Genomic DNA, 8,136 nt, shown 5'->3' with positions numbered 1-8,136 from the left:
CAAGAAGTTCAATATTTCATCTTCCTAGCGGATTTCATTCATTTAATTGTCTTTAGTGCTTAAAGAATGTTTGTCTACACCCATGGTTTAAATACTCTATAAAAGATTCTGAAACAGTTAGCTTCATGTCACTATGTCATAATAGTGTCACACTCATGTGATACTATTGTATATACTATATATAGTTATATACTATATGTTTATATACTATCATGTGATAAACCCACATTCATGTTTTAATACCCCTTATTATACAAAAGTAGCATAAGTAACTATTAGAACAACATTGTAATTATTGTTTATGTAGTTTTTTTTTTAAAGTCTACCTGGTTGTATCAGGTAACAAGGCTTTTATAAAAATGATTGTATAAAAGGAACATTATGAACATAAAAACATCATCCATTATACAAACCTTCGAGGAGACTAGTTGTCTGCAAGTCTTACACATCACAATTTCAGTACAATTATTTCAAAAAAATGTTCTTGAAGGTAATATTCTTAGGCTAGAATGTTAATAAGTAGGTAGTTAAGTATTATATAAATTTTGTTTATATTTTAGGCGCGTTATTTATTAGTTGCTTGTTCTTTAATCGTTTCGGTGAGTACTGCCCCTTTAGAGAAGGACAGTGACGCGAAAATATTAAATAATGAATATACAATCGATGAAAAGGGAAATTACAAATTCAGGTATGTAACTAACTACAGTTATGAAGATTTGTTTTGATAAGCATTATTACAGCTCAAATGTAGAAGATCTCATCCGCGTTACCTATTTATTATACAGTTTTTGCTAATTAGTCTAGTTTAACTTGTAGTTTTAAGACCTCGAATAGAATAACGAGAGAAGAGACAGGATCACTTGTTAATGAAGGCCAACCAGATGAGCACATCTTTGTCATTGGTCGTTATACTTACTTCAATACAGAAGGCCAAGAAGAAATTATCGAATACACAGCTGGAGAAAATGGTTATAATATTTCACCGCCAAAGCCCGTAGTAAGTATACATATGATATTATTGATTTAATTGATGTTATGCTATAGTAAAGCTTGTATGACTCGCTATAGCTAGCTTATTGGGAATGCGACAATTGAATCGTCGACGTTAGCACTGAAAGTAATTTTTTTAGGGAAACACTATACCTAAATCAATTATTTATAGGTACATGCATAAATACACTGTACAAACTAAATAATTTATGTGGTATTATAATATAATGAGAAAACCATAGCTTATACTTAATACTTACATACAAAGTATTATTATTATTTATTTAAATGATTAGAAGGCTTGGAAATATGTTGCTAAACAGCTTTGATAGTTCTAATAAGTTCAAGTGATTTTGTAAAGTGGTAATAGAAAATAGATAGTGGTAAAAGAAGACCCGACTGAGTCTGTTTTGGGCTCTTCTCAAATCTGGGTGCGTTCGGAACCCTCGTAGCTTTAGTTTTAAGTTTTCGTAATTAATTATTATTATCACCACTTTATCAACCAACGAATCCAACAACTAACTATCAAAAAGTATACAATAGTACTTACCTACTTTGAATAATTGATTTAACTTTGACTTTGAAAGCAGAAACAGTTGGAAATTGACGATCTGATAAAGCCGACCAATCATCCCATTTTTGTTTTAGGAAATAGCCCTATCTCCAAATGTTGTTGCAACTCTTCTCGGCAAGTGATGTGAAGATACGATACTTTTTTTTTGCTCGTACAGTGTATTTTCAAGCCCATTTAATAAAAAAAAAATACTTTTTACAGTTACTATTTATACTACTTTAATAAATAAAATTGAAGAGTCTGTCTGTAATTTCAAAATAACTACCTCATATGGTTATTTAAACTGTACCTTAACTGAATCACACTTTTCTAAAATTTTTGCCTGTCTGTCTGTCTGTTTGAGTGGGGTATTCTTCGGAACGGCTTAATCTGTTTTGACGGGACTTTCACAGACAAAAAGAGTATTAACCAAGGAGGAACACAGGTTACTTTTTAATCGACTTTCAAAAAAGCAGTTGAGTTTTTCTACCTATATACTCCAAAATCTCCGAGATTTTAGAACCAATTTGCGTTTTTTTTTTTTAATCGATAGAGAATCTTTGCGACATCGAGTTTGACTCGCACTTGGTCGGTTTTTTAGGTTGGAATGACTGTTCTAAGTGCACCTCTGAACGTTGTTGCAACGCTACTGGGAAAATAAGCAGGGCATACCTAACTCAAAGCTTCCTTTGTTGGAATAGCAATTAGCAAATTTAACATTTTTGTAGATTGATATATAAATAAAATAAATATGCTAAGTATTTACCAAAAGCATTTTTATTAATAGATATTATATAGGTAGAAATTAAGATAGTTAAAAACAATAAGCCTAACCATATACATGGAGCAGCAAAAATCTAAGGCTTGAGTATTATAAAATTTTCTTTTTTCCTAAATATGCAAGTACCTACTTCGTGGTTTATCAGATTTTATGATAAGGAAACAGCACTGGCCAGAACAAGGTCAAGCAAAAAGTTTGGCACTAAGCTTAACTCGAATGTATTATTAATGAATATGTTAATTGGGACAGACCACAAATACTATCATATACATAATATATAGGTATTTAGTAGAACTAAATAAAAAATTCATTAGCTGATTTGCGACAGACTTTAAAACAGAGCAGCATGCCAGTCAATTAATGAAAGATATTTCAGTTTTATTTCATTTTAGTAAATAGCTGAAGAAATATGTTATGATAATATAATTTTGGATCATAACTCAAAATTTAAAAACCCCCAACACAAAAACCTCTATAAGAAAACTAGAAAAGAGCTGATAACTTTCAAACGGCTGAACCCATTTTCTTCGATTATAGCTAAGAACACTCTCGATCAAGCCACCTTTCAAACAAAATAAAAACTAGATTAAAATCGGTTCATTCGTTTAGGAGTTACGATGCCACAGACAGATACACAGATACACACGTCAAACTTATAACACCCCTCTTTTAGGGTCAGGGGTTGAAAAGAGCTCACCTGAAAGAAGTACCTATACTTATATTATTAAATTGTATATGCCTCGGAAAGCACATAAAACCTTCGGTCCTGCGCCTGTCGTATCTCCGGTCGTATTAGATTTCCGACGTCCCATCGGGCTATGAGAGTGAAGGGATAGAGAGTGCACCTAAATTTGCGCACTCTACTAGGTTTTAAAAAAAATTGTGGACACACTTTGAATTTGCGAGATAAAAAGCAGTTTATATCACTCTCTATAGCCTCCAGGGCGTTATACATGCCATGCAAAAAAAACACGCACTGAGGATTCCGTACTCGGGTATTTTTTCCAACATTTTCCAGGATAAATCAAAAACTATTATACCTAAAAATAAATAAAAATCTGTTTTAGAATGTACAGGTAAAGTCCTTTCATATGATACCCCACTTGGTATAGTTATCTTAGTTTGAAAATTAAAACACATTTTTTTAAAGTGATGTAACAACAAAGTGATCCTATAAGGGTTCCGTTTTTCCTTTTGAGGTACGGAGCCCTAAAAATCATGTAGATCCGTTGCTCCGTTTTACCACGATTGAAGGACAAACTAACTAGCCAACAAACAAACACCTTTCATACTTTCACAATTTTATAATGATAGTAGAATTAACGTGGACAGTTCCTTTAGACTCTTCGCTCTGTCGTTTGAAGAATTTTTCCACTAAACTCATACTGGTCCCTAGATAATAAATAATTTATGCGTTTCTGTAATAGACTTGCGGCAAACACAGGCAATTACGTTACGAGTTTTTAACCAATCAATTGTAAAAGCCATTCCAGTGTTTACGTAACAAGTGTGATGGTGTCAACGACATGATAGAGTCCTTGGAGTCGCATTGTTTGTAAAGGAATGAAGTCCAGACTTGACATTCTTGAAGAACTGGATATAAGGTGTAGGCAGTTGGACCGATATCGCAGTTTACTTGGACACACAGTAGGAAAAAACATTTCCAAATCATGGTGAGTTGAAGAAGATTCGTTGAATTTTACTTACTACTAGAATCGTTGACTAGACGGTTATCATTTTTGTTCATTGAGGCCCTATGGCAGTTTGTAGTGTTACTCTAAAATACCTATATCTCTCTCTATACATATATTAAAAGCAGATGCACAAAATAGACTGAGAGGTTTGTGTGATGTCTGTGTGTACATATATTTTATGTATGGGGAAATGGAAAATATCTTTCGTTTCTGATTAGGGAAATTTTCTTTACTTTTTAGCTGCTTAGACTGGTATGTCTTGCCTAGATGTCTGCATCTAATAGTGGATATATTTAGTAAAAATATATTCATGAATTTTGCATACACGACTGTTGGAACCTAGGTTCGTCTAGCGTCTAGTCTGGTTGATTAAATTATATCCAAAATAAACATCCGCATTTGCATTCTTTTTTTGGCCCGTTTTGTTATTTTTATGAATTTCTCGCTAAATAATGCTCTCAGCCGTTGGCCTTGACATATTGTTTTTCTGCTCCTCAGGTAAAAGGCGTACGCTTCAGCTTTTTTGCAGCCATCATCTGTGTTACTATTGTATATGTACCGAGATCGGGTGGCATTGAACGACAAATAAAAAAGCTCGTTTATAATAACAATGGGTTTGGAACATATAGCTTTGAGTAAGTATATTTTACGTATGGGTTTTATGCAATTCAATATCACTTGCTTTATCTAATGGTGAAGGAAAACATCGTGAGGAAACCTGCATGGCTGTAATTTTAAACCCCCGACCTAAAAAGAGGGGTGTTATAAGTTTGATATGTGTATCTGTGTATCTGTCTGTGGCGTCGTAGCTCCTAAACTAATGAGCCGATTTTAATTTAGTTTTTTTGTGTGAAAGGTGGCTTGATCGAGAGTGTTCTTAGCTATAATCCATGAAAATCGGTTCAGCTGTTTGAAAGTTATCAGCTCTCACGGCTATCTTCTCTATTTTACTTCTTGATGCAAATTTTATGCTTGATGAAGCTTTAACACTTCAACTGGCATAGAATAAGTAATACTAATGAATAAGTAAAATATTACCTACCTGTTACAAAACTCGTTAAAGTATTACTGTTTAACCCGTTTACGTCTTTTTATGTATTTACTAGCGACCCGCCCCGGCTTCGCACGGGTGGACACTACCACGAAAAATCCTATCTATTTTCCGGGATAAAATATAGCCTATACGGATTCAGAAGAATTCCTCTAAGTAATGGTAAAAGAAATTTTGAAATCGGTCCAGTAGTTTTTGAGCCTATTCAATACAAACATACAAAAATCTATACATATAATAAAATTGTAGAAAAGTGGTGTCTGTACAATGGAAATATATAAAAAAAAGTAGCAGGGGTTGTTATTATATCGATGCCGAACCCGAAATTGTAATTAATTTTTTTTTTGTCTGTTTGTCTGTTTGTCTGTGTGTTTGTGCACGCTAATCTCAGAAACGGCTTATTCGATTTAGATACAGTTTTCACTAATATATTGTAGTAAGCTTCACTTAGGATTTAGTGTTTATTTCATGTCAATCGGTTCATAAATAAAAAAGTTATGTCAATTTAAAGAATCACGGCGCCTCGCGCCTGAGCGTCCGTGGCTATATAAAGCGCGAAAAGTCACTATTCCACGCGAACGAAGTCGCGGGCACAGCTAGTACAAAAATATAAAGGTTTCCTCTTTATAATATTAGTATAGACTTACTATTATGGTATCTAATTTTATTTGAGCTAAATATCAACCTCATAAATATTTTAATTCCTATCTAAAGCAGATCATTTTTAACCCCCGACCCAAAAAGAGGGGTGTTATAAGTTTGACGTGTGAGTGTGTATCTGTGTATCTGTCTGTGGCATCGTAGCTCCTAAACTAATGAACCAATTTTAATTTAGTTTTTTTTGTTTGAAAGGTGGCTTGATCGTGAATGTTCTTAGCTATAATCCAAGAAAATCGGTTCAGCCGTTTGAAAGTTATCAGCTCTTTTCTGACGTTACTGTAACCTTCACTTGTCGGGGGTGTTTACACTTGTATTTTATTTTATTTTATTCAGATACTAGATACGTTGATAAGTGATGATGCAGTCAAAGATGGAAGCGGGCTAACCTAAATTATCTTTTCACTCGATGATTACGTATAGATACAATTGAAATCTGTGTTAATCTCACGAATTTACATCTGTCATGTGCCCAACAATACCTGTACAAATGATTCGCGTATTGTACTCAGCGTCAGAATTGCGTCATTCAGCGACTTAATCGGCCAGTATAGTTTCATGCAACTTATTTTTAACCCCCGACCCAAAAAGAGGGGTGTTATAAGTTTGACGTGTGTATCTGTGTATCTGTGTGTCTGTGTATCTGTGTATCTGTGTATCTGTCTGTGGCATCGTAGCGCCTAAACGAATGAACCGATTTTAATTTACTTTTTTTTGTTTGAAAGGTGGCTTGATCGAGAGTGTTCTTAGCTATAATCCAAAAAAATTGGTTCAGCCGTCTAAAAGTTATCAGCTCTTTTCTAGTTTTCTTGTAGAAAAGAAGGTTAGATAACCCTTAGGGTTCATAATATTCAAGTGTCAATTGACAAATGTCAAGCTGTCAAGATGCACGTTGCCTAGATATACATAATTATTTATTTGAAATTGATGTTTTGGAAAACTCAGATACTTTGGATCGTAGGCGCGGAATAGTCCAAGAAAATCGGTTCAGCCGTTTGAAAGTTATCAGCCCTTTTCTAGTTAACCTTCACTTGTCGGGGGTGTTGAAAATTTTTAATTTACACTTGTGTCAATCTAGTATCAGGCAAGTAGTTTGCAAAACAGAATTTCAAAATTTAAACGTCACTAAGTTTAATGCACCTACCTACATACATGGTATCTACTGAGTGCCATAATATGTTTATACTAACTCTGCCGTCCTAAAAAGCGATTATAGCTGTAAAAACTAGTTTAAGAGCTCTTACAGAAAAACATCGGACTTTAGAAAAACTAATGTTTCCTAAAAAAGGTTTGGTTTATAGGTCCAAACTAAAATCAAACTAAAAACTTTGGTCCTAGGTATGTACCTAGTATTATTTTTTGGAAATATTAGCTTTTGATAATACCCGCGGTTTTTTTTGCCAAAACTACTTGTACTAACCGCTTTTTAGGTAGGCAGGTATAGGACGACAAAACTTCACTGTAGTTTATCTCGTTACTCGTCTGCACCCAGCGGAATGAGCACAGACGGTTCGAAGTGCAATTATCTGGATGCAAACATAAATTATTATTTGTTAATTATTACATATTCCAATGGATTATAATTTTTTACTACGATAAAATATATTTAGTAGAAATTCCAAACATTTATTAATATGTCAAGATTATTTTTAAACGGGTTTATCTAGTAATAATTGATACACAAACTCGCTTTAATAATTTAGATATATTATATTTATGGGCTGTGGCCTGTGTGACATTAAATTTATGTGTTATTAATATTTTGCCGGCAACATCTTCAACAAGTGACTCTTAATTAAGTTAACTAAAATATGGAATAATTATTTACAGGTTTGCAACTAAAGATGGAACATTTCGAAAGGAGGAAGGGGGTATTATTACCAAAGATGGGCGTGGATATGTTGTGCGAGGTGAATATGGTTACACAGATCCTGAAGGAGGTCAGCACTTAGTGCGATACGTTGCCGACGCGAACGGTTATCGACCACAAACAGACGACATCAGATTTAACGATAGACGAATTATTTAAACAAAAATTTTGTTGCTAATAAAATTTTAAATAGATTCGATGTTGTTTGATTCTAAGCTGACGTTTGGTATGAAGATCTAAAAAGATCGAACGAAAACAGCGATGAAACGCACATAAGGATTAAGGGCTGTTATATACTCAGTATGTACTATAGACAAGACTAACTTAAATACAGCTTAGTTTCTGTCAGGCATCCCCTGATACTTAAACGCATTGTTTTTGTAGTACAATACGATACCTACTATAGGTATGTAGGTATAGGTATAGCAGAGCTCTTGTGAAAAGCTATAAAATCTAACGTGGGTGTAATGGCCTTGGCTAATGCATCCACCTATCCGTTTGAATACGAACCTGGAAACATTTCTAAGCAAAGCGGCCTCA

Source organism: Maniola jurtina, chromosome 7 (assembly GCF_905333055.1).
Source record: "Maniola jurtina chromosome 7, ilManJurt1.1, whole genome shotgun sequence".
Taxonomy (NCBI): domain Eukaryota; kingdom Metazoa; phylum Arthropoda; class Insecta; order Lepidoptera; family Nymphalidae; genus Maniola; species Maniola jurtina.
The sequence above is the reverse complement of the archived record's forward strand: the minus strand, read 5'-3'. Positions refer to the sequence as shown.